The sequence below is a fragment of the Anas acuta genome, chromosome 4, assembly GCF_963932015.1.
Source record: "Anas acuta chromosome 4, bAnaAcu1.1, whole genome shotgun sequence".
In the NCBI taxonomy this organism is placed as follows: Eukaryota; Metazoa; Chordata; class Aves; order Anseriformes; family Anatidae; genus Anas; species Anas acuta.
In genome coordinates, this window is record NC_088982.1 from 29,143,772 (window position 1) to 29,170,514 (window position 26,743).

Here is a 26,743-nt window from a genome sequence, read left to right on the forward strand (position 1 = left end):
TCTATTTGATCATATTTTTAGTATCTCAGTTTGTTCATGCTCCAGCTCATAGTGAGCGTGAGTTTAAAAATCACCGAACACTACTGTGACCTTACACTATTTCTGTAAGTCATAGAAGAGAAGGATAGCTGAAAGGAAATTGAGGTTCTTGGGGTATTCTGCATATGCAGTGTGCTAGCCTTTAAGCACTTTTCAAGGTTGGGGGTGGTAGATAGAGTAAAACAAGAAGACATTTTGTGAGTGAAAAAGTAAGAAAACTGCTTTCCTGTTCATTCAAGAACTTCCGTTTCTTTCAATATTTTTTTTTTTTTGAGTAGGAAATGTATTGTTTATATGAAAATAACTCCCCTTTTTCCATTAGGGAAAGGAGAGGAAAAGAAAAAAGCTAAAATATGTACTAAGGAAAGATGAGAAGTTCTTTATCACTGAGAAAAAAAACAGGAGCGATGTCTCCTAAAAGGGCCTAAGGAGATGACGCACAGTAGTTTTTTTAATCCAAATATAACAATGAAAGTTCTAAAAAATACTCCAATCCCATGAAAACTCTCTTTGGAAAACAAAACATTCATCTGCACAGCTGTTTTATGCTAAAATGCTTGTAACCAAATCCCTGTTCTTTTGTTTGAGGAAAGAAATATATAACCATTTCTGCTTTAATACCAAAACTCTGCTCAAACTGAGTATCAAGTTTCCTTTGCTCGTATAGCCAAAAGCTTGGTTCCCCTGGTATGGTTAATAAACCAGACAAATACATATTTCATCTTCCATATAGTTTCCTCAGCTGGAATTATTACCAGTATAAGCAGTGCTCCAGGTCTGGTGTACATTTCTTCTCCTATTACATTTCTTCAGAATCTTGCAGCTCCTTGCTTAACTTGGTAATGCCTGAGCAAACTTTTCGTAGTACATACCTACATGAACAGACAGAGGCACAGAGAACACACATACTACACATCTTCCATCTCTGTGCAGTAATGCCATTTTCTTCCCAGGTACTATCTGTCAAACTAGAATCTTTGATGTCATAAAAATCCAGAAACCAATAGAAGTGTTTGTCTATAAAACTTCTCATGCTGCTGACATATTTTCCATGTCTGGGAGGAAGGAAGAAATATTTTACACCTGGGAGATATTTTGCAATCAACTGTAGTGAACTCTAGATTCCATTCACCACCTTAAGGTTCAGCCATAGAAATGGCAGCCTATTTTTTCTTAATTAACAGGTATAATCTTTTTGTATTCAAACAACAGCTAACAACAGCTTGTGAAGGATAAGTTCTGTCTGCAAATCCTTTATCTTATAAACTCCTTTTATGGGATACTTAAAAGTTGGGTATATTCAATATTGGCATTCATTTACCTAATACAAGTTCCAAGCAATATTATTTTCTATAAAAGAATTTCCATTTTGATGATATCTTTCTAATTAGTGGGGAAAAAAAGAAAAAAGACAAATTAGTACAGAAACAGAACAGAATTCTGCTAAGGTCAGTCAGATGTTTGCCAATTGCTCCAGTAATGAAGCTTCAAGTTGACACTGCCTGACTCAGAACCGTCTCATTTATGTTGTCTCCATTCCCTTTTGAAAGACACAGTTCTGTTTGTGCACATCTGCACAGAAATTTAGATCTACCACTAAAAGTAAGGACTTGTATCAAGCTCTTTACTAATCACTACATTTACTATGAAGACAGTCTTTTTAAGATCCTTCCTTTTCCAGAAGTTTCAAAATTGGTCTTCTTTCAAGGTCATTTTATGTATTTATTTTGTTCTGAATTTTATTTTTGGTTTCTGCAGGCACTAAGCAAAGAAACATCTCATCAACATTTGTGTTCCCACGCTATTCCCATGAAAATCTCACTCGGCCTTGCAAACAGATGCACTGCAGATCCTGAGAGTAATAAGTGGGTCCAATTCTGTGAAGTGCTGGGCATTTTTTTGTGTTTCCCCAGGATCATGCCCTAATAGAACAGTTTCTTTCTGAATTGTTTCAACTTTCCCAAACTTTGTGTGGCATAGTACAAAAATGTAGTTCACAGTTTCTAAGCTTTCAAAACTTTCCAGAGGGAAACAGCACACAAGAGTCCAAGCACACTCTTGGCTTTCATACTAATACCAGTCCCCTGAGGAGAGTTTGACTTATTCCATATTTTAGTTAAGAGGGACTATTACAAGTATGAAACATTTTCTGCAAAAACACTTTTGACTGAATCTCATGTTCACACTCAACTCTCCTAGAACCAATATTTCACAAGCATTTAAAAATATTCCTGGCCATTAACAATGGTGCAAAGAACTCCAGAAAGCCACAAATTCTGTTTCACCACATGAAAAGAGTAGGTGTTTTTTGCAAGCAGATAGTCTGCAGACTGGCAAAGTAGATTTCTTGCAAAATGGATGTATTTCATATGAAAAAAAATAATTTGTGAAATGAATTATTGAATTATACAGGTAGAATAAATGTAAAGTTTAAATCCACCCACATTACTTCCTAGTTTTTTATGTAAATTTAGATTATAAAGCTGCCACAGAAAGGGTAGTGGCTTTTTTTTTTTTTTTTTTTTTTTAAGGATTTGTTGCTTGTGTCTTGGCAGCCAAGTAAACAAAAATATGTCTTAGTGAAAACCCAACAAACAAAACAACACTATACAAGTCCTTCTACCAGGAAACTGGTGCCTGTTTTTCATTGGAAAGAACACAACAATGCATTACCCTTGACCACCCATGTACTTAAGACCTTCTAAACTCAATATTTGCACGCTGAACTCGATGAGGAAAGAATATAGTGTGTTTGCAGCAAGTTATAAAAATGTGTCTCAAAACAGAAGCTTAGAATAAAAGTTCTATTTTATATTTTCCTGTGTTTTGATTTGAAAATAAAAGCGGTGATAGGAGTTGGGGGGTACTCATCACCTTGAGGTCACTGAAAAAAAACTCAGCCTTTAGTATCTGGTGCCAAGGAGAGTGAAAGAAAGAAATAAGCCAACCTATATTAGATCAAGACTTTTACAGTCTGCCTCTTTATACTCATCTTTATTTTATACTTCTAATCTTGTCAAAAATAGACCATTCTGATTCACTTCTGATAGGCAAATCCTACTCCTTGCCATCTGGGTTTAGGATGATTTAGAGAGAGAAAGGAGAAGTAAGAACCCAACAGGTTAGGGACTATTTATAGAAGCTGTATGTATTCCAACCTGTGAGGCTAAATAAAATCTACCCAAGCATGCTGAAACAGATGACTGATGTGGTTGCAGGCCCACTAACATCTGTGAAAAATCATGGCTGTGATGGCTGGAAAAAGACTTACACACCCATGCTCAAAAGAGGCAAAGAGGAAACGATCTGCACACTTGCCAGCTCACCTCAGTCCAGGGAAAGATCCTGGAGCACACCATTCCAAACACATGAGTAAAAAGAAGGCAATCAGGAGCAGTCAACACTAATTTACTAGGAGCAGGTCATCAGCCTGATTTGCTTTCCACAATTAAATCACTGGCTACATGGACAAGAAGAGAGCAGTAGATGTAATGTACCTTGACTTTAGTAAGACTTTGTGCATTGTCTCCCAAAGCAGTCTCATTTACAAGCTGAGAAAGCATGGACTGGAAATGCAGACAGTAACATGGGTTTAAAATTGACTGGCTAACATAATTCAAAACTGCCAAACCATCCAAACAGATGAGTTCAGTTAGCATATCCAGATCAAAACTGGCATATATTTCAGAGTTTTTAGCACGAGGTCCGAACTCTGCAACTAAGCTCCTATTGGCAACTCTTTTAAAGACAGGACAATATGGTTGAGAAGATAGTGACAAACATTCCTGAACACAGAAGACCACCTCAGCACTTAGTCTGAGGAACAGATGAACTTCTGTGAAGGGAGAATCAGGGACATTTCACAGAGTCCATGAAATAATGCGGATGGAGAGAATGAAACATAGACACTTGTGGAAGCTGAATTAAGCTCCCTGCTGTGTGTACTGAGCTTGGCTTATATGACAACAAAGTATATGAATGTCTTCTAAAAACATCATAAAAAGGCATAATTTCAAAAACTGAAATCCAAGCAGGAAAAAGAAGTTGGCTTAAAGCATACCCTTACGGATATATGACATCTTGCCTTGGAGAACTTCTCTCAGTGGACATCAGGAAGACAAGTAATGGCAGTAACAGGAAATGATGTTGCTGTAAGTATTAATAACAAACTTTCATATGTTTCCAAGAGGTCTGAACAAACTCAGTCTGTGATTGTGAGAATGTGACAGCATTTACAACTGCATGTAACTTCAAAGCTGCATTTGAACAGGACTAAATAACCTAAACTTTCAGCTTAATAAACACCACACAAAGTACATAGATTTCAGAACTAACTCTTCTCATTGCTCTACGTCTTATGAAACCTGTAAGTCCCTAACTGACTCACAGTAACCTTGTGCAGTCCTGAACACAGAGATACTGATACACAAACAAGTTATGATGAAGGTGAGGCTAAGGAAAATATGTCACAAGAGAATGCTTTAGTATTTCGTTATGATAAATTGTTATTTGCAGACAGCCTCTATCCTTAAGAACCCTCAAGAAGGTATATAAAATCTTTTTCAGCTACAATTTCTGTCTGTTGTAGAAAATCTCAACATTCTGATAGCAATTAGAATCTGTTAAGACCATCAGTAATTACAAAGTACTGAAAAGTATGACTTGATGTTATTCCTATTTCTATTGCAAGTTGTCTAATGTAAGTCTCCTAAGAGTCAAAGAATTTCAATAATGTAGTTATCTTTTCTCCTAGATTGTCTTTTTTGGTCTTGTCTGGTCTTGCTCAAAATTTCCACCTGAGTATTTTCAGCTTTTATACGCCTGGACCCAATATTACAGAGGTTTCATGACACAAATCAGGAACAGAGCATGCTAGCAGTATTTCTGCCAGTTGTGCCCAGAGATTCCTCCTGAAAACTGGCTTAGTACAGGACTATATGGTAAACAGGAGAGGAGAAGAGTTCCTGGCCATCACTGGCCATCTCTGCCCTGTTTGCTATCTCCATTTCTGATGTGTGCTTCAGAGAAAAGTACAGCTGGTCCTTTGTTCTCTGAACCTCCCTTACAAGTCAGGGGAAATCACTCTGTTCTGATGCCTAAGGGTGATCAAATCAAGTGCAAGGTTTTATTTTATTTCCTACTTTGCCGAAGAACTAAAACAAGAAAGTTTTAGGTATGCTGCTCGAAGGCAAACAATTCTGATCTTCTCATAACCTAGTGAAAAAATGATTGTGCATGGAAACTACTGGAACAAGACAGACCTCTGCAAACATGTCACACCTTACCTAGGCATTAAGCTAGTTTGTTTTAAACACTTAATTTAAACCTGCAACCTCCTCTAGTAAGCTGTATCAACTATTAACTATCTTTTTGCTATGAAAGCGAATGTTATTGCAAGGTTGAACTTCAATTGCATTCTGTAGCAAATGAATCTTCTTATGCCTTTGCTGGCAAGACTTAAAAGCTGTCCACTCTTTGATATCTTTTCCACATTCCTACATAGAGTTATCAAACCACTCATTATCCTTTAGGCTGATTCCTAAGTGCTTACCAGGAACTGAAGTTATGATACGCTATCAAAGTACTCACTTCTTCTAAGTGTCAGACTTGGCTAGAAGTGACAAAATTAACCCTAGTTCCACATATGTGTGTTTATTTAATTTGAATTACGTGTGGATAAATGATGTTTCCCAGAAGTGAGTACTGAGCATGATCCCTGAACACTGCTACAGCCCTGCCACAAGAAATTTGGTAAGAATATACACCAATTAAATTTAAGAGAAATCAATGGCAAGCCTTCCTCAACTTTGGCAAATGCTGAACTGGGTCCTACATCAACAAAGACTAGATTTTCACCTGATCTCTTCTGGACTTTAAACACAAAGGCACTTGATGTTCCTTTGGGCAATTCAATTTCACCTTTACAAGGTGCTTCAGTGCTCAGCTTTGCAGTCTGCAACTGAGATAAAGCTTGCAATAGCTGGTAACTGGGAACCAACTGAGCGTACATTTTTAAGAAAGTCCCACCAGGGCTTTGTCATGTTGTACCTCCCAGAGGAAGGAGGTGAGCTGTTGAGCTGTCTCATGCTCAGAGGGCCTTCTGTCACCTCATTCACAAATCCACTGATAACACAAAGCCCGCATCCTGCTGCCAACTATAGAAAGAAGTCTGAAAGTGATTACCCTCCTCTACTCCCCAGGTATTAAAAGCAGAATAGACGGGGACAAGACTTTTGTTTTATCCTGTAGTGTTTGGTTAGAGGAATCATATAAACAAGAATCTTGAAATTTTGTTCAAGTATCTTCTAATATGATGCAGCCTATAATAACTAAATTATTTGTTATTTAACTCAGTACTGTAATGCTTGAAAATATTTTTCTCAATGTAACGTAAGTCCTTATTTCATGGAAATATTCTGTGCTATACAGACTTCGTGATGAACAACTTAATTATTACCTATGTATGAAACCTCTTTTTTTCTTTTTTTTTTTTTTTCCCCAGTTACTTAGATAGGCATTAGTACAGCATGGATACTCTAACGAAATGCTCTGTTAGTCTATCTCAACTGGATGAGATTGTTTTCTAGGTGAAGAGCAGCTCTTTAATGCAGTGGGAACAGTTTTAATGAACAGCTGATTGTGCCAAGACTTGGAAGAGTCACAGAAGGAACTGATACAATTTTCCTCAAGTACTGCCTTTTAATGGAAGGATAACCGTACTATTTGGGAACACATTTGCTCAGCTGAGTGAGAATCAGTTCCAGAGTATCCAGAATCTGACAGTCAGAGCAGATCTGTTTGAAGCAGTGATGGTTTTTTAAGCAAAATGTTTTTTAAACACCTGAGCTCCCAGTGCTAAACTTTATTTTTGAACTGCACCAATGCTTGTAACAATGGAAACTTCATACATGCCCATACAAAGCCCATGAGACAAAAACATGGAAACAACATAATTACTAGTTTGAGGAGCTGAGCTACTAGAACTTCAGTGAAAACAATAAGGAGAGATTGAATAGCTAGAATTGCTTCTGTGGGAACTTCAGATAACCACACGGAACTCAACAGGAATTAGGAAAGAATTTCCCATGCATTTTATGGAACAAGTTACATATGCCACGTGGATTCATGCAGTATGGTGATTAACTGGTTGGAAGAACTGAGTTCATTTCTCATTTTGGAAGGTGATACTGATGGCATTTTTTTGGATAGAATTGGCTAATAATACTGTCAGACCACAAAACAGCAGGGAATGAAAAACATGCCATTTTTTTTTTTTCCACAGTAAATCTTAAAGATTATCTGTTAGCTGATGAAAACGATGTGTGTTTTTTTGAATCATAAGTATAACATAAAAGTAACAAACATAAAAGTATAACTTATTCATGCAGAACAACAATAAAAGGCCAGTATTTAGTAGTTAGGAAAGAGGGAAACTTTACAAAGAAAGGTCAAACTAGGCAAAAAATACATGCAGACATTTTTTAAAATTCCTGTCTGTTTTGTATCAATAATATCAGCATTTTATTTAAATTTCCTAGTTGATTCCTCATTGATGCTTTCCTTTTTATAGTGATGTACTGTATACATTCTTGGCCTGGAGTAATACTTTTGTCATGCAATTTCCATATTTCAAAACACAAACTGTTTGCTGTATTTGCTGTCTGAAACTGTTTTCATCTTCATTTGTACAGATAGTCAAGACTCACCAATTTCAAATAGAAATTCTCATTCACCATCATCAGATTTTACCTAAATGTCCCAATGTCCAAAGCAGCACCTTCATTCCAACTCTTTTGTTCCTTGCTTCTGATTTTTACTCTGAGGCTGATTTTGATCCCACTGATTTCTTTCTTTCTCTCTTTTTCTCTTTCTCTCTTTCTTTTCTTTCTTTCTCACAGTGTGCCTTCTTTCCAGGAAGACAAAGATGATCATAGTACATGGTCCACTAGCTTTTTCATGTTCTTCTCTATTTGTATAGAATGAATTACAAATCCTGGTTTCCAATCATTCAATATTTCATATTTCTCTGAACCACTCTGTTTCCCCCCCAACACTTCTAAGCTTCCCTTCCCTCATCAAAAGCTGTCCCTAGCCCATTGTTTTTTGAAGACAAGTAAGTCAGTAAGAAAATGTTTCAGAAAAGGTTTTACTTGGTAATCATTCTGTATTTTTTTTTTTTTTTTCCGTTTCCTAGTGTGCACTGTTTTACATGTACGTTGGTCATTAAACTGAAAACTGCTTCAAACAGGACTGTTACTGAAATTTCAGAGCATACTTGCAGCAATTAAAAAAAAATGGTGATAGTGGTAGCTTGTTAGTATGTTTCCTTTCGTTCTCATAAGATCAACCATGCTTACACTTCACAAACCTATTTTTAAGTGGTGACAACATTATTTGTATTACTGAAGCACTCAAAACCCACAGACTTGGACCACAACCCCATTGTGCAAGATCCTGTACAAACAGGGCAAAAGAATTACCCATACACCAAAAAGAATGCAATTAGTATAAAGCAAGAATCCTCATGCAGACTGATGTGGGAGTATGTGTGTTTTGAGTAGTCTGAGAACACAACAACTGTGACTGATTTCAAACTTTTTCAGATACCCTAGCAAAAGCGTACACTAAAGAAGGCATGGGGAACAGTCAACGAGATAACTTTGCTGGTGTATGTGAGGAGGCTCCTAAGGAGGAAAAATGTGAAGGTATCTAGTCTCCTGTATTCCACTTTCACCTGAAATTGTGAATGCTACCCTATGAGTGTTTTTCTGAAGTATTAGACTTTCATAAAAAAAATACTTGGAATCTAGAATACTTTTAAAATCTAGAATATATGTTCTTAAAAAAAGAGCACAGTAATACATACAGATTCTTTCCAAACGTGTGTTCATTTCCTTTCTTGAAATCTCTAAAAGTCACAGCAACAACCAGATTATTTTCTTTGTAAACTGTTTCCTCCTTCCATCTGCTGTGAAACATTATGAACTGTCATTATCCTTTCCTTTCCTCCTACTTCTAGTTTCCTCTCAAAGAGGATCATCCAGTTCTGAAGATTCCCAACCCTCAGCCCCTGGGGCACACAGCTGCTCCAGAGGCCAATACACTCTTATGGCTCCTGTCTCCTTTGCCTCCTTCATATCTAAGAAGATTACGAGAAACAGTGACAATTTTGGAGCTTTTGAAGACTGTTCAAGAATTTACACAACATGTTAATGTACTTCATGTGCTGGAAGGGCTGTACTAAAATCCCTCTTTAAGTGTGTACGAATGAGATATTTTCTAAAGCTCTATCATTGCCATAAGATGACATATAAAAATTTGTGAGCTGCCCAAATCTATGACAGAGCCCATAAAAATATGCATTAAAGATTTTATTATGCCATGAATGACATCATCATTAAATAAGTTAATATTCCTTAATAGCTAATACTCTTTACAAGTCATGGATCACAGGGCTGAAGCATGTTTATGTCACTGCATGCTTACACGCTGAATTTGTTGCAAGATTAGAGTCCAAAATGCTATTTTTTTTTCCCCACACCAATCTTTCACACTACAGCTTTAGAGCAGCCCAGCATACTCATAGCAACTAGGTCATTAAAGGTAATACTAATAGTCAAAGGAGACTTAACAGGAAAAAGGCATTTCTTACACTAATTTCTATACACTATTCTGTTCTATTTCTTTACACTAATTGCTATTAGTGTAAGCAATTGCTTAATGACAAAACATAGCACTGAAAGTGTAAAAGATATGCTAACTTGAAGGAAGCTTCTTCACATATTTTGATAAACTCCACCTACCCCATTTGCAAGAGCTCAAGGAAGTTTAGAATTAGAAAATACATGTGTTATACAAGTATGGCAGTCCGACAGAGCAGGCTGACAAGCAGACACCCGTGAAATGCCCCTTTGGAATTTGTGCATCCTGGCTTTCCCCACTGCCGGCAGCCTGGGCAGCAGCAGCAGCAGGCGATCTGAGCAGGCTCACGTTCTGCAGGGCCCTGCAGCAGAACCACCGATGACCCCGAGCGATTAAAGGTCGACAAACTTCAGCCTGAAGCAACCGTGCTATGAACTTTGGCACATTCTGAGTCGGCTCCCACTGGTTTGTTGCCTTTGGCCCTTATCTTGCAGTTTAGCAAGGATTGTGAAATTCTGACTAAAGTTACAAGACAGATCGGTTCTGACTCAAGGTCTCGCTCTTCAAATGTCCTCGGTCTTCAAAATTCCTTTGGCAAATAATCTCATCTATCAGCTAACATTTTCCAATAGGTGTGTCAAAGGGCCCAATGACAACAAAAAAAAGTCTATAAATATCAAGAGCTGTACGGAAACATGATCAGAGTCTCTAAGGTAGCACTTCAGCAAAACTACCTGCATGTGTACAAACTTTAACCTGAATCTGAGAAAACACTCACTGCATACTGCTTTGAGGTGGGAAGAAGAAGGGAAGAACTACTTCAGAAAAGTGCAAATATCTTTGGAATATGAGAAGAAATATAAGAAAAGAAGAGGAGCTACCCACTTACAAAAGTGCTTATAAGCCTAACCTCACTGACTCCCAAATGTCCAAGCTGCCTATGAAACAGAACTTTCAACATAAAGTCGCTTACATTCCTGTTTTGTTTTCCTTCACATTTTATTTTCATGCATGGCACAACTTAGGCATTTGGCAGGAGTCGAAACTTCTTCCTCCTCAAAAGTACAAGGAGGAGAACATATAACTCCTTGCACTTATTTTTTCTTGGAAATGTTTTTTCTGTCATTGAGGTGGCCTCAGTGCTGCTGCAAAGGAATACTTAATTTAAGGCCTTCAGCAAAAGGAGGACATAGGAAGATATACAAATAAAAAAGGTGTAGAAAAGTATTAAGAATGTCCCCTGTTTCTTGGAAAGAGGCACCTCATTTTAAATAATAAAAGCTCTCCATAGTCAAGTACTTTCTATGAGACCTGATACATCTTTCAGCATACTTTGAGATGTAAACCTAATCAGATTTAGCTAAATAGTCCTAGTGCTTCTGCCCTGATCTTTACCTCCAAACAAGTAGTTCCTACTTGTAGTGTGTATTTTAACATCTGTTCTCCCTTCTCTCTCTCCCTACCCTTTTTCTAAGCTCTCAGGACCAAGTAAGAAAATTATTATAGAAATAATTTCATTCTTTTGCCTTGAAGGACAATCCCTTCCCTCACCAAGCTGGTAGTGCAGTGCTCGATACACCCCAGGGTACCCAGGGCAGCCCCTCCTGGCTGCTAGGGCACACTGCTGGCTCACATTCAACTTGCTGTTCACCAGAACTCCCCAGATCCCTTTCTGTGAGGCTGCTCTACAGCCTTGTCACCCAGTCTGCACATATATCGATGGACAACTCATCCCAGGTTCAGAATCTGGCACATACTCTTGTTAAAATTAATGTACTTCTGCCCTTCTAATAGTTTTCAGAAACTGTAAAAGAGTGACTTAATGAAAAAAATAAATCTGAACAATTAGAGGGCCTCCTGAAAGTCTTCTTCAACATGAAGGAAGAAGAATGCCTTCTGCGTACCCAGAATTTTTGAATTTTAAAAACATTTCTTAAATCTCTCTCTTTTTTTTTTTTTTTTTTTAATATTGAGTCTTAACTTTTCATGTGCTCTGATTTTACCTACTTACAATTTCTGTAATTCCAAAAGATTATTCACAGGATATTCTAAACAATATGAGAAACTCATTAAAGATATTTTTCCCCTCTCATAAGAATACAGAGGTCCCAAAGCACTCTGAAATCCCTAGGCATGTTGAAACCTCACTCAGTGTGTTGGCAACTGCAAAACTGGATCTTTCTTGAACTACTTTTGTATTGGCAAAGGAGCAAAAGAAGAATTAGAAAGAAAAATTGCATGTGACTGTGTAGCAAAGCTCCACAATGAGCCAACACAGTTCAATTTAACAGTTTGGAAGCTGGATATAAAATTGGCTGTGGTACTTTTTGTTACATTTTTGCTATCTGCTTTATCCCTACAACACCACTAATACTCCAATGACATACTGAATTCTTGAGCTTTTTGTTCATTTAACACATCAACCATATAAGTTTGTGAAAATAAACTCATCTCTCCCGTTCAGCTGAAAGGTCTATACATGATTTTACTTTTTCCAGACAAATCTCTCAGCCATTTGCAGAGAATACAGAATTTCAAATATTGTTAGCTTGTACTAAAGTTCCTTCAGGTTTTTAAGGAGACATAACTTGGCCAATCATTTGAGGTGCTTTGAAACTCATCACATTTTAAAGAAAGAATATTTAATCTCGCATTTATCTAATCTTGTGTCTACTCATCAATACTCATAACGTGCCTTGAGCATTCTTAAGACCATACTATTGTGATATGAAATATTCTGGTCTGAGAGATACATCTTTTTGAAGACAGTGCTAGCATGCTGCAGGATCATGGGTTATTGAGAGATGAAACGTCATCCACTTCTCTCCCTTCTCTGAGATGAAACCCTGCTTGGTTACATTTCAGTAGTCAAGTTCAAGTCTTTAGACTTGGTGGCCTGAAATTCGTCAGTGACTCTGTGACTGCTTCTCATTTATTTTTTTTTTCCTCACCTAATAGATTACTAAGGAGCAATAAACTTCTTAGACCAGTGCTAAACATAGTTTCCTCAGAGCAGGAACCTCAAACTTCAGAATGAAGACTGGACAATCTTCCCACTTTCACTCCTGAGCAGTATCTGCCATTCTGCATTGCAATGCATTAGCCATTAATCTCTACATAATCCATGTCATATTATTTAATAACTGTATTTCAGTATTTATATTTTTATTCAGGGAGCATATAGGGAATACTTGAAGTATTTTGGTTACTTGCATTTTATTTCTCTTTTAAAATAATGCTAGTACCAAACCACCATATAGATGGCTTGGTAAAAGAAGGTAAACAGAACAAAAGTTCAGAGCATACTCTATGCTTTAGGGGAAAACCAAACCAAAACAAAGAACTAAAAACTTTGCAATTCTCTGCATTAGAACACAAAAAGGTTCAAAGTGCAGTAGTTAATCTGAAGAAAATAAAAAGTGGCAACACGCTGGAATGCACAGTTTCTATGTATAGAAAGCCCAACAAACTAGAAGCTCATGCCATTCAATTAACAATTTACAACACCTTCCTTGTATAGTGCACTGCGGAAAATGGCAGGCTGTTTCATTTCTGTATTTCCAGACGCGTGTCATTTCCAACCCCATATTTAATAGCGTGTAACTGCCTGAAGGGGAGAGATCAGAATGTGTGGCATGTCTCACTGAGAGGAATTTTGTGCATTAAAAAACCCCAAACCAAACTCTTTCAACTTTTAAACAGAGACGCTAACCAACTCCCTTGCTTCCACCCTGACTTTGAAGACAAAAATAAATAAATAAATACATAATAAAGAGAAAAAGGAAAGGAAAAAGAGACAGAAAATATAAAGTGAGACAGAGAGTGAGACACACAGAAGGCAAGAGAGCGAGAAAGAGAGCGCAGGAGCAAGCAAATTCCTTATGAGAGAGGCGTATGTAAAGGACAAGAAGAAATGGTTTTCCATGATGTCACTCACAGCATGTCTGTGTCTGGAAAAGTGCTTGAAAAGGCAGACATGTATTTCTTCCATTCCAGTAATGCAAACTATTCCTGCCACGTTTTCAAACCATATTCCAGGAGTAAAGAATACCATACCCAAGGCATGAAAGAAAGTAATATAGATATTTATTCACTACCACCAAGCCGATTTGAGTGAGCTGGTAATTTAGGTCCTATCATTTCCTCTTTACCTTTTAGAATCTAATTTTTCCAATTTCCTCCCATGCTGTAATCCACCTCCCCCCCCCCCCGTCCCTTGTTTTTTTCTTCTTACGTTTCTCACTCCCCTTCGAGATGCTAATGCAACGATCTTTTCCTACTTCTTCATGTGCATGCTCTACTTTCCTGTGCTCTCCATCTACTGGTAGAGATATTAAGTTATTGCTGCTACTGTTTCAGCTCACATTCTGTGTGTTTGTCCCCTCGTTCTGTCCTCCCTTGGACCCAAGCCTGAAATTCTTTCTTAGATAAAACTCACAGGAAATTCTCACCAAAAGGCTTATTTACATATGACATTGTTTCTTTCCCCTTTAGGACTGCTTTTCTTTCTTGGGGCTTTGCATATTCTCCCTTCAGCTCAATGCATATTATTTTAGACATCACCTTCCCGCCCCCAAAACAACCACCACCAATCAAAAAACAAAACAAAATAAGCTGACAGCACACTTAAAATAACCATAGCTGCAAGTGGAGGCATGGACTCATGGGGGCTGAATTCAGTACTAACAAGACTGACAGTATAAACAACAATTATTAGTGATATACTTTCCCCCTAAAGGCACTGGTCTTCACTCCATGGCCTGGAAAACATCTAATACCTATCTTTGCTATAAATGCTGACAGTTCTTCCACCTTGTTCTAGTCACAGTCAAACACACTATCCAGTTGCATATAAAAGGAAGAGAAGTAATTTGAAAGCTCAGAGGGATAGGCAAAACTGTGTATGCACAACCACTGCTGGGACTGGTGAAAGACAGCCACAGAGCATGGGGAAGACAAAGTGTACTGTAGGACAGGGTAAGAAATTGTATTAATAACTCTACCAACTTTAATGCAAGACACAAATCCAGAATAAAACTTAAGAGGATGGAAAAGTCAAAGGAAGAGGAGAAAAGAAAAAAGCAAAAAAAGAACAAAAAAGAATATACAAAAAGATGAAAAATTGGAACAAAAAAGAATATACAAAAAGATGAAAAATTGGAACAAAAAAAGAAACAAAAGACAAAATAAAAGGAAGAAAAAAATCGACAAAAAAAGAGGCAAAAAGGGGAAAAAAAGAAAAACAACCCCAAAACAGAAAAAAGACCACTTCAAATATTTATAGCTAACCTAAAGTAAAGCATCGTTTTAAAAATCATCCTCATCAAGAACATACACACTTGCCAGAGGCATTCCATTTTCATAACATCCCAACAGGGGCCAAAGTCTCAAACACTAAACTTTTGCATATGTATACGAGGAGATTAGTTGAAAACACTGTACAATAAATAGGCCAATCCTAATCGTGTCAAGACAACAATACCAGTTTACATGGCTACTAATAGTTATTTTCACTTTGGATGTCAGCAGAGTTGATGCTTAAGGCAATAGGTTTCTTGGTAGTATTTAAGTAGCTCAAGTGTGATTGCTGTACCTGCAACCAGAGTACATCCCATGTGCTCCACTTGACAGTACTAGCATGGGACAACTGGACAATATGAATTGCCTCCTTGTAGGAACTTCACATGAGGACAAGAAAGGACGTGGTACTACCTGGGACACAACTGCACCTCTAAACCAGCACCGTCTTACAAATGAACTGAGATCACAACTGTTTTCTCCATCTTTAAACCACTCGGTGTTCTCTCTTCTTTTGAATTGCTGAGGGGCAGGGTAAGGGGCTGGTAGCTGTCAGTCCACAAGATGATTTTCAGTTTGTGCTATTTAGTTTGACTGCTGCTGTCCCATGACACTAATTCCTAGCAAAATGTAATAATGACACAAAGTCTGATAGAGAAACAATGGATTTCTTCATAGAGCTATCCAAAACCAAAATGGGAGTTGCCCTTGGCAAATTACAATTTAACCAACAATTCAGTATCTAACAACAGTTTATCCTAGCTGACAGTCTTGTGCAACACTGTTGGACTGAATAAAGTTGCGGCTTTTTTTCACCTATTGGTCTTCTACTGGCAAAAAGCTCAAGTTCTTTCACAGCTTTGAAGGCCCTTAGTCCCAGTTCCCAGAAAAACTGCAAGGCAGCTTTCTGCAGCAAGGCTCTAAGTAGATCTTCCTTTCGACTCCATGCTATCCAGCAAGGGGACCTGCTGACCTTTTCTGGTACCCTTTTTCTTTTGTTCTGGACATTTTGAGACATGTTGTTGTTACCGAACAGGATGGAAACAGTTATACATCTATGAATATTTCTATTTTCATGCTATTTAATGGAGAATACAGTCTGCTCGACTCGATGCAGTGTTTTTGTTCAAGAGCCATCCTATGGCTTTACATCATTTAAAATCCCTACTTATGTACTCTGCATGTGGTGAAATTCATTCTCTGACATATCCTCTAATTATTTTCTTTCAATGACAAAATTCTAAAAATGGTGAGATGTATAGATGTAAAAATTTATGCAATACATTTTTCATTTTAACAGGAGATTTCAGATTCCTCCTTTTCAACAGACTTTCCCAGTAATGTTTGGAATTTATTACTTGCTCTGAAATCAGACATTAAACAGAGATGGCATGTTTCACTAAAGTTATATGGAGATAAAGTGTTATGCAAGAGAAATAGCATCCACATAAGAGAAACAGCCCATGTAAGGGCTTCCATGCCCAGCTGTCTATGGTTAAGAGAACGTCTGTGGTTGTACTAGATCAGTCTAGCCTACTTTTCTCTCCCTGACTGAGATGTGCAGTAGATTACAGAATGTGTATATAAGCATTGCAGCTGTAGAGCATGCATGTACTGCAAACACTACGCCCAACAGATGAGGTTGGCAACCTGTGGCTCTTGACTAAAATGCAAGTCCTGCAGTAGGATTTCATCACATGTAAGACTGTGATGGTAACAGACAGAAGATATCTGCATTTGAACACCTTTTTATGGGTTGTATTTTTTTTCTCCATAAAAACGTCTAAGCAATTTTGAGACAATTTATTTTTACCTTCAAAAATATTAGCAAGTTCCACAAAATTAACATTTAACAAATATTATTGCCTTTTGTTTTAATAAGTAATTGTTCCCTAGGTACCTCACCTTACCATTCATCTCCTTCAGTTATCTCTTTTGCAAGTGTTGGGTCATGCCAAAATCCATGCAACAGCATTCAGATGTATAAACCTCTCCATTATAGTAATTTAAGCAAACAAAATGTAACTAATTGAATATGAGTGCACTTCCATACATAATAGACTTTTGCTTTTTTTTCCAGGGAAAATAAATTTTTTACACTGTAGACATTACGAATGATTCCACATCTTTTTAGCAGTTTTCCACACATAGACCTCTAACTTAGAAGGATTTAAAATAATTTTCCGTATTTTCTTATGCATGCAACAGCAATTCAGAGCTGGTTTATGGGATTCAAGTTCTTTGATGCAAAGATGCACTACGTGAATTACATGCTGACAGAGAAAGTTAATTTTTTTTTTTTTAAACAATGACATAAATGTCACGTAAGATTTTCTTAGTGCTGAAGAAGAGTTAAAATTTCATACTAACATACAGCTAAACATATTCAAGTAACTTCAGGAAAAAAAGGGGAAACTTGGTATGGATTCAACTGAGTCCATATGGAAGAGCACAGAAGAGAGACTCACAATAAACTTATGAAGCTATAAAAATGGGGAACAAATGGGAACATTTCACATAGTGTCTGACATTCAGAACATATTGCCATGGAAAGAAAAGCCCAACAAGTTCTGAAAAGTTCAAACTAAACCAGCTACATAGCAAAATTGTGTAAGTTAAAAAAGACATTAATATCCTATTATTAATATCCATTCTATTAAACTACCATTTCTGAATGATTAGAGAAAGTGAGAGGCTGTTCCTACTGATTTAATCTGAAAGAAAGATATACTTTTGAAGAATGACATTTTTAGATAAGCTTTAACAGGACTTTCTTTCCTCCTTTTTTTGTGTAAATTGTGTAAAAAAGTTTACAGAAAGTATACTTTCACTTGCTTCCTTTACAGGTTTATATCTAATAAAGCAGGCTGAATTCCTGCCAGCCCTCAACATTGCTAGTCTGCAAAACCTGCCTATTCCTGATAAAACTAAATATTCAACACAGTGTCAGTACAAGCCTCTCTAAAATTTGATTGAAAGGGGTGTGAATAACTAAACAGGTTGATTTGTGAATAATGGATAGACCAACTATATTTTCTCAATGATAATCACTTGCAAATTGGTATCTTCATATTTCTTTCCTTTCACAATATAAACAAAATTCGGGAAAAAATGTTAGTCAGCAAGTCACTTATAAATATTCACTTACACTTAATTTTTGGTCAAAACATCCGGCTATCAAAGTCCCAATGTGTCACTTCTAAATATTGACTGAGAAATAGACTAACAACTAATTAAAAGCTGATTTATTTATGCATACCAATCTTTTTGTTTGATATAATATAGGACTGTCAGTTCCCCAAAAAACGGAGTCAGTAATCTATCATCTGAATCTTCATTACTAGCGGTATTTAAATAACAAGGATTGAACTATGTTATTCAGAATACAAACCTATAGTCACAAATGTTTTTTGCAGTACTTAAATCATCTTATACACTTAATTTTGCACCACAAGGTATATCTAAAAATAGTGGTAAAATTAACTAATAGTGATATTACAATTTCACATCCTCCCCTCCTTTTTTTTTTTTTTTAAATAATGATGTCTAACCATTGCTAGAATGAGCCTCAGCTGTTTCCTACACACTTCTGGGATGCAAGTCAGGCAGAAATATAAGCTGGTGGAGTGAGTTATTTTTTTGGCTATCAAAATCATTAGCTTTGAAAAAGTACTAAAATCAAAAAGGAATTTTCTGAGCAATTTATTCTTTATTACATGTTTGTTTTCCAGGACACCTCTATTCATAAACGAAATAGAAAATGCTCTTTTCCACTCCAGCTTCATAGTAATTTAAATGACCAGCCTGAACCCTTGTATTTCACATTCTAGCTGTTAGGGAATTCCTCTATTCCAGACACTTTCTTGACTGAAATTCAGCCTAACATTGTTTTTGTGCAGAAACTTGACACAATTTTTGGATCATAGTACTTGGCAGGCCTGAAGTCACAACGTTATCTTAGAGAAACATTATGGCAGTCAGATAATTGAAGCATGGCACTGACTACTCTCTTGATTTTTATAAGATGGGATACCAACAATGCTTCTAGGCATCAGACATTCATTTGGAACTGGAAGACATACAATTCTCATTTATGTCATGAACCTGAATGCAAATTCAGGCTGTCCTGTGGTAAGTGTCTAAATAACCAGATTTATTAATCAATGGGGCATGACTTAACACTTTGAATATAGTGATAGGCATGAAACAAGCTCCCTGAAGCATGTGAAAAGTGACATAAGACAGCACGTGGCATTTGAAAGGAGTATTCTGCATCCTTGTGGTAATTTATTCTGGTCAATTTTAGCACTGAGACAGGCCTGAATTCTGAAAAAGAAAAATACATCCATATACTGATTCATGTGTAATTTCTGATATGCACAGCCTTGTTTATTTAAACAGACTTACTCCTGTGAGAAAATACACTTAACTGATTGCAAAATGAAGTTTAAAGACACAAACTAATTTGTGGCTAAAATTTTTAGTTGTTTGACTTCATATGACTCACATGATTAAAGTTCAGATAATTTGTTCTTGGAGAACCTGGAAAGCTCTCTTTCTCTGCATCTGCTCATGATAATCTAACAACAACACAGATGATTTCCTGCTTTTAAGCCTTGAGTATTTAAATTTGAACTACATAGAAGGATATTGGTCCTGAGAGCAACACAATAAAATGCATTCAAAGATTTCAGTTTCCATTTGTCAACTTTAGACGCAGCAAATACTAATAAACACAATGCTGATGTGCAAGAACATAACAGATTTGATTCCAAGTGTCAGTAAGCCAGAACTGCAGTGAAGAAAAAGGAGTGCAAAGAATGAGATGCCCCTCCTTTCTGAGGGGTTTGGGGATTGTCTTGCCCAGACCCAAATGCAAACAGGATGTCAGAGAGCACAGACTGCAGTTTCTAGGTTCCCTACCACAGCAGCATTCCTGTAAGTGACCAGAAATGGTAATACCCTCAGCCTTTTTGCTCATGCAGAAAAGATATAAGTTGTGTTCTCAGGTCTGAGCAGATTTTGAAGAATTTTGAACTTTTTGCCCCTTGCATTTACAGACAGGCATAACCACAAAACTTTCATATGTAAAACATGTAAACGTGATATATTTCAATGTAAATACACATGTTCTTCTACTGATCTGCTTGAATATCCACAACTTCAGGTATGATTGATTTTTAGCTTAATGTAATTTTTTCTTACAAAGAAGATGAGGTTTCCCATTCTCAATCACAAGAGGTTTGGATAAAATGAGAAAAATGAAAAGCAGTCTCTGTTTTGCAAAATCCAGAAAATCTTCTGGGAAGTCTGTGCAATATTCACTATTTTTTCCTCACAGTTGGAAAAAGCAACATGCCAAGGAACCATAGCACTCTAGTATAACAGGCTTAATGCTGTCAAACCCACATGACTCCTATGGTGATACACATGTAAATGTGATATTATGTGGTGCCAGCTATCATGTAGCAGACTGAAAACAGGATATGATTTTTATGGATACTAGCACTCAATGTACAAATAAATTATTTCATGTATGAATATAAAATGTGGAATTCCTAGTACTAAACTTAAAGTTCAAGGAATGCATCTAAAAACCTTCCAAGCATCTTATGTCCATTAACAGATAAATTTTTCCTCCCTCATTGTAAAATCAATTCTGTTTAGGACTAAGTGGATTGTTAAGCATTTCTAAAGTCTCCCCACCCACTATCATTTCCATTACAATTTAATTCCTTTTTTTCTTTATTTTCCCTTATTTTTCTTTAATTTAATTAAAGAAAAATATCTACCTTTAGTTTATCATATCTTATAAATATTTAGAATAATTCTGTACAAGATGAAAAGCTTTTGAAACATGATACGATCTATAAGTTTGTTATAAAATGTTCTATTCAGCCTGCTTGTCTGTATCGGGTTTAGTGACCAGTGTCCCCTTTCCATTGCATTTACAAGATTCAGACAGCAGATGGCATCATACAGCGAATTAAAAAAAAAAAAAAAAAAAAAAAAGCTATAAATATAAAAATACAATTAGCAAAGTTACTGCTTAAAGTCGTATTTTTTTCCTTCTGCTTATAAACAACAACAACAAAAAAAAGACACTCTTTTTACACAACCATACTGACACACTGCTAAAGACAGTATCAGCAACACTCCAGAAAGTTGGAAGACATGAGAAAAAAACACTATGTAAGCATAGCTGCTATAACCAGGTTGCAAGAAGAGACAGAAATATAGATATGCATCTTGATGTCATGGAAAGCATTCAGAAGTCTTCATGCTTAGCATCATGCAAGATAAGCATTCAGATTTCTGATACTGTTTTGGGATCAAACTTGGAAACAAACATAGGCAGCCTAATATATATATATATTTCCTGAGTGGTACAGCAGTTACATAAAATGCCAAATATTTTATTGCAGTATGAATTTCAGTTCACTTTGGTCACTGAGGAATCAATATTGATGGACTGAGAGACTGTCCCTGACCAGTGCAGCACTGTCAGAGATGTCCTATCTGGAGTCAGTGTTTTTGGTTTAAATTCTAGCAGCTAACTCTCATTGCAGAGTGTTCACCTTTTAGGACTTGTAGTGCTTAGAAACCTTCATAGAGCAAAAAGCTTTAACATTTGTATTTTGTTTCTTTGTTCATTAGAGAAAAAATAAAATACATTTGGAGTTAACATAGGAAGTTACACTCAGAATATGAATTCCTTCAGGGGTTGAGCTGGAGTCAAAGAAACATTTTTGAGGTTCATGTAACAAACATAGCATAATCCTATGGTTATCTGGTGCAAGAATGGCAAATGTAGATTCATGGTGATTTATTCTTTGCATAAAAACTTTATGGGATGAAAAAACAGACTGTTAGAATCCAAATGAAAATATGATCATTTTAAAATTCACTTTCAAAATTGTCTAACTCTGTCTTCTAAGACACTTTTTTAAACATTGAAATGAAAGCTGGCAGGCAATACTAACTAAATTAACATGGTTGTATCCTGAAGTGCTTTCCCGTCTTCTACTCATGAAAATTCATAATTTTTAAAGAAACAATATTTTGAATAATGTTGCACATTGAGTCTTTCTCTCTAATGCCTACAAGAATGCCTGAAGGAATAAATGAATAACACAGGGAACACCACAGTTAATAAGTAAGTATATATTAACAAAGGTATGATTCAGGGAGACGAAAATCTATCACCTTTCATGCGGCATAACCCACTCTGCATGATTTCACTAAAATATTCTGCATGTGGTTACACAACTCATAGTTCATCGAATTTAGTATAAAACATAATACAGTGGGAGACGTAAACGCTTCAAGCAGTGACTTCCCCGATAATTCTTCTTTAGGGATATTTAATTACGGAACCAAGGTTTCCTTATACTTACCATAAATTCTAGCTTAATTTTGTGCAGTAAAGCAGCAAGAAACTTGAACTCTATTTTTCAATCTACAAAGCTATAAATTATTATTCACAGAATGATTTGGCTTCCTCTAAACAGCTGTAGTTTTAAAAAATAATATGAATCAAAAGCATATGTGAAAGTCTATTATTTTATTACATATAAATGGACAGTTTGCAAAACTGTCATCTAAATAACAGAACCTCTTTCTCAATCCAGTAACAGGATTTGTGAAAGTGGATTTACGAGCTCATCCAGGGTTTCACTGAAATCAGTAGCTGCACCTGAATCCCATTCTAGTGCTTAGCCAGACTGGGTCATTTTGTACTTGCAGGCACAACTGTGCCTAAAATCACTTTGAGAAATGAATGCGTTTTAAATGAGTCATTACAGCTAATCTGAAAAACAATTTTCTCCTAGATACCAGCTTTTCTGGTGATAATAGATTTCTGGTTACTTTGCACAGCGTGATTAAGGCTAGGTTGGACGTTGTTGAAGCAAGAAGGACAGCCAAGAAAAGCAGTAAGAAATAATCACGGCTGTTTCTTTTCTTTCACCTGATCAGAGAATAGATAGGCTTTGCAGAGCAGATGTTCAAGGACGAAAATTTGACCACAACTTTTAGGCCTGAGTTGCTATTGTGCTTTAGCCAACTTTTCTTATTCCTTAATTAGTTAACTGCACACTGGAGAAGGCGATTGTAAGTTATCCTTTGTTATTAAAATATTCTGAAGGTTTGTCTCCACATATTGTTTTTATAATAATCAAGACAAATTTAAAACTCGGTCATTTCTGATCTTTACTGTTGATCAATGTTATAAGCGCCCAGATGTGTGGCATTAGTTTGAAGAAGGCAATGACATATAGGATATTTACATTCCTTGCTCTCCAAATCCAGACCAGACACTCCTATTCTTCAGTGTTTCTCATGACCACTGGGGCAAAAGCATGTTGATTTCATATTTTTTTTAAGCTGATTCAACTCCCATGTGACATATGCCTGCCAAGTGCACAGTTAATATTAAAAAAAATCATTGTCTATTTTGGAGACTAGTGCATAAAAAAAAAAAAAAAAACAGAACATAGGCATGTGCTAATTATAGATGCATGAACATTCTTCATTATGTAAACATAAGTAATATAAAGATGCCAGAAACATTTCTTATTATCCAGTCTTAAATGATTTGGGAAATGCACCTATTCAGTCACATGCATCCATATTTCACAAGGACTATCCACTTATGCACCTTGCTGAATACGAACATTTTAGTTGCTATTTTATGGAGCAAACTCTATTGATCACATCATATTCTGTTACTCTGAAATAATATATTACTCATGAAATATAATACTGGCAGATTCTTAAACTCAGGGTAAAGATTATTCAACCATATACTCCTCAGAAGCCCCAAATACCACATACCAAATACATCTGTATAGTAAAGGCTTTCATGCTGCATCCTGCAGAATCATAGGAATAACTTTGCATAGAAATACATTTCTATAATGCTCTGGGGAGAATCTGGTTCTTCTTTGTCATGTCTCTGTGCAAGGAGTAAGGAGCACTCTGTGCACATGTGTGTTCCTGCATGTGTATGTTTATATGTTTGTCAGTGTGAATGCGTGTACATTACACATAAGAATGAGTTTAACTATTCATAAGAGCATTTTTAAGAAATGTTAAAGAACTTGTGCATGCATATACACACACTCACTTTTCTTTAAAAAGAATATTTACTACTAATTTGCAGAGAAAGTTTTAATTGGTACTGAATTTTAAAAAAACGTTTTACAATTTTAAAAACCTCTACAACTGGAAAGGTTGCTTAAGATTTCATAAAATCTGCCCATGAAAATTTAAAATGTCCTGCTTTTTCATTAATCAAGGAATGAATCATTTTTACCAGAACTATCACACCAAATTCTGCTTCCAGATATTCCAGCACAGTGTGGCATTGTTAGAATATATATTTTGTAATTTTTTAAATCCATATAAAAATTAATAATCCTGAATGAATATAGTTGGTCTATACACAATTTTCCTATCTGAAAGATAAGGTCTTGTGAAGTTAATATGTTTTCTGAGTTATTCAGCAAGAACTAGATTTGAACCATTCCTGCCTTATTATTCCCACCCTCAACACCCCCAGTCTGTACAAGATGCCTTGTTTTAATTGTACTTTCTGCTTTTCATGCAGTCAAGAGTTTGCTGTAGTTTGTTTAAAAATACCACATATCATTCCATAACATAACTAATTGCAGTTGCACTCTTGTTTACATATTATTAATAAACACAACAAAATAAGTTGTCCTTGGAGACTAAGCATCTGGAGTCCTTGAAGATCTGCAGTTGTTTGCAGCAAAAAGGAAGTAAAACCATTGAAACAATCCACTAGGATTAAAAAGTAGCTTGCTGAGTTTGCACTGCAGAATAATCCTATTCCTAGACCAGTTACTCTGACAAAAAAGAAAAAAAAATAAAGGAAACGATGGCAACTTTGAGGATTTTCATGGGTGATTTCTACATGGAAATCACTGGCATCCCTGATGTCTGTTCTGGGCAGTGTTTCATGGCAATGCCATTCACCACACTTTTTTTAAAAAACTCATTCTGTGTAGAGCCCCGTGCTAAACATGACCAGAAGAGTACAAGAACTTCTTTTCTACAAGTATGGGGTGGAATCATAGTCCAGCACCAAGCATCAGGCTATCTAGCCACGTAGATGAACCAGACAAACAGCAGGGCTAGAGATGTACAAGGGTAAGGACTGAGGATGATTTTAAAAGATATCTGAGAGGACCTTGTTTTTCCCAGTTTGTAGGAGAGCTACACTCAAGTAAGAATGACAGATTTTTTTGTACTTATCAAACCCACTGTGATAAAAATGAAAATATAGCCTTTGTCTGAAAACACTTAGTAAGAAAAGCCCACTCCCAAATCCCACTATAGAGTGTGGTAAATTGCAGCATGCAAAATTTCAGGAAAAAAAGTTGTTTGGAGGAAATTTGGATTCACTTATCAATAATAAGTTAATAAAAGCATACTCTGGATTGTAGCTGTACAACCCACAAAATAGTAGAGATTTTTTTCTTTTTGAATATTCAAAATTTACTCTACAAAGTAAGAAAAAAAGGATCTCTTCAGAATCACATATATTAAACATACAGTAAAAAGTATATTGTAGAACATTATTTCCAAATGTGTTCAGCAAGATATATCCAGCACAGTGAAAGTCAAAGAATAAATACTAATTAAAGGTGAATTAACACATACTGTCTAACTCCAAAGGAAGTGACCCACACCTCTGCAAAGCCAGGCGGTAAGAGTTCCCCAAATATTAACAGAGAAACCCAAATTTAAAAAGGGATGTTTAATACCTTAGAGAGTGTCTTCACTCTTCTCAGGATCTGGCAAAATGGGGTATCACCTTCCAGCATAACATATGTACTTATTTGAGAATTTGTGCTTCTTTGTATGCAGTGACAGAGTGCAGACCTCTCTATTTGCTATAGTTATGCACTGATGATAAATTATAAGTGAATTTATTTTTGTACAAGTGAACAATCCTAAATGTAAATGTTTATTAGAACTTTTGTTACTGCCTCAGTCAAAGGCATTAATTAAATTGCTATTATTGCAGTACAGTAAGTGACAGTTCGTCTCTATTTTACTTTTTATAAACTTGTTATAAACATATATATTTATGCTAACCACACTTTATATTTTAATATTTTATCCCAGATTTTCTGCTGGTCCAGTTACCAGCACTGGTAGAATTGAACAGATGGAGCAGTCATTATGCTAAGACTTCTCAGCCAAAGTTTGGAGAAGTTTAGATTTCTCTGCTTTTTGAGGGAGCGTAAAGAGCAAGTGCAAGTGGAAACAGAAAGTATGTCAGGAGTTTCTTCAACATGCAGGCTTTTCTGTGCACACCGATGGCTAAAGTGTTATGAAGAAGGATTCTTCAGTAGATGGACAATGGCAGCAAAAAGTAGGATCATGCTCCTGATAGCTATGAATGGATATAGAAGGCTGAGAGCTTCATTGCCTCCAATCTGAAGAGAACACTATACAGCAGGTTGCTTGAGCAATCTGTTTCCCAAAAGTCAGTGGTGTAACATATAGGAACATGCATCAACTATGTACAGAAAGAGTATGCACAGCAGCCCCATTGGCTGCTTACAAGAATTTCACTGCAAATGTGGAAATGACACCTGGAGGACCTGCATAATAAGGAATGCTTCCTTTTGAGCTCATTGCTCAAGGCTGGCACCAGTCTTTACAAAAAGGTGCTTTAGCTTTTTTAACAGCTTGACGAAAGCTCTTTGCCATCTCTGAGCCCTCAGGCTTG

At 36.3% G+C, this 26,743-nt stretch overlaps 1 protein-coding gene across 3 annotated transcripts in view; it reads right to left on the bottom strand.

Annotated features, from left to right (window-relative positions):
* Positions 1-26,743, bottom strand: part of DLC1 (DLC1 Rho GTPase activating protein) — a 256,678-nt gene that overhangs the window by 139,079 nt on the left and 90,856 nt on the right. The gene's annotated exons all lie outside the window — the stretch shown is intronic.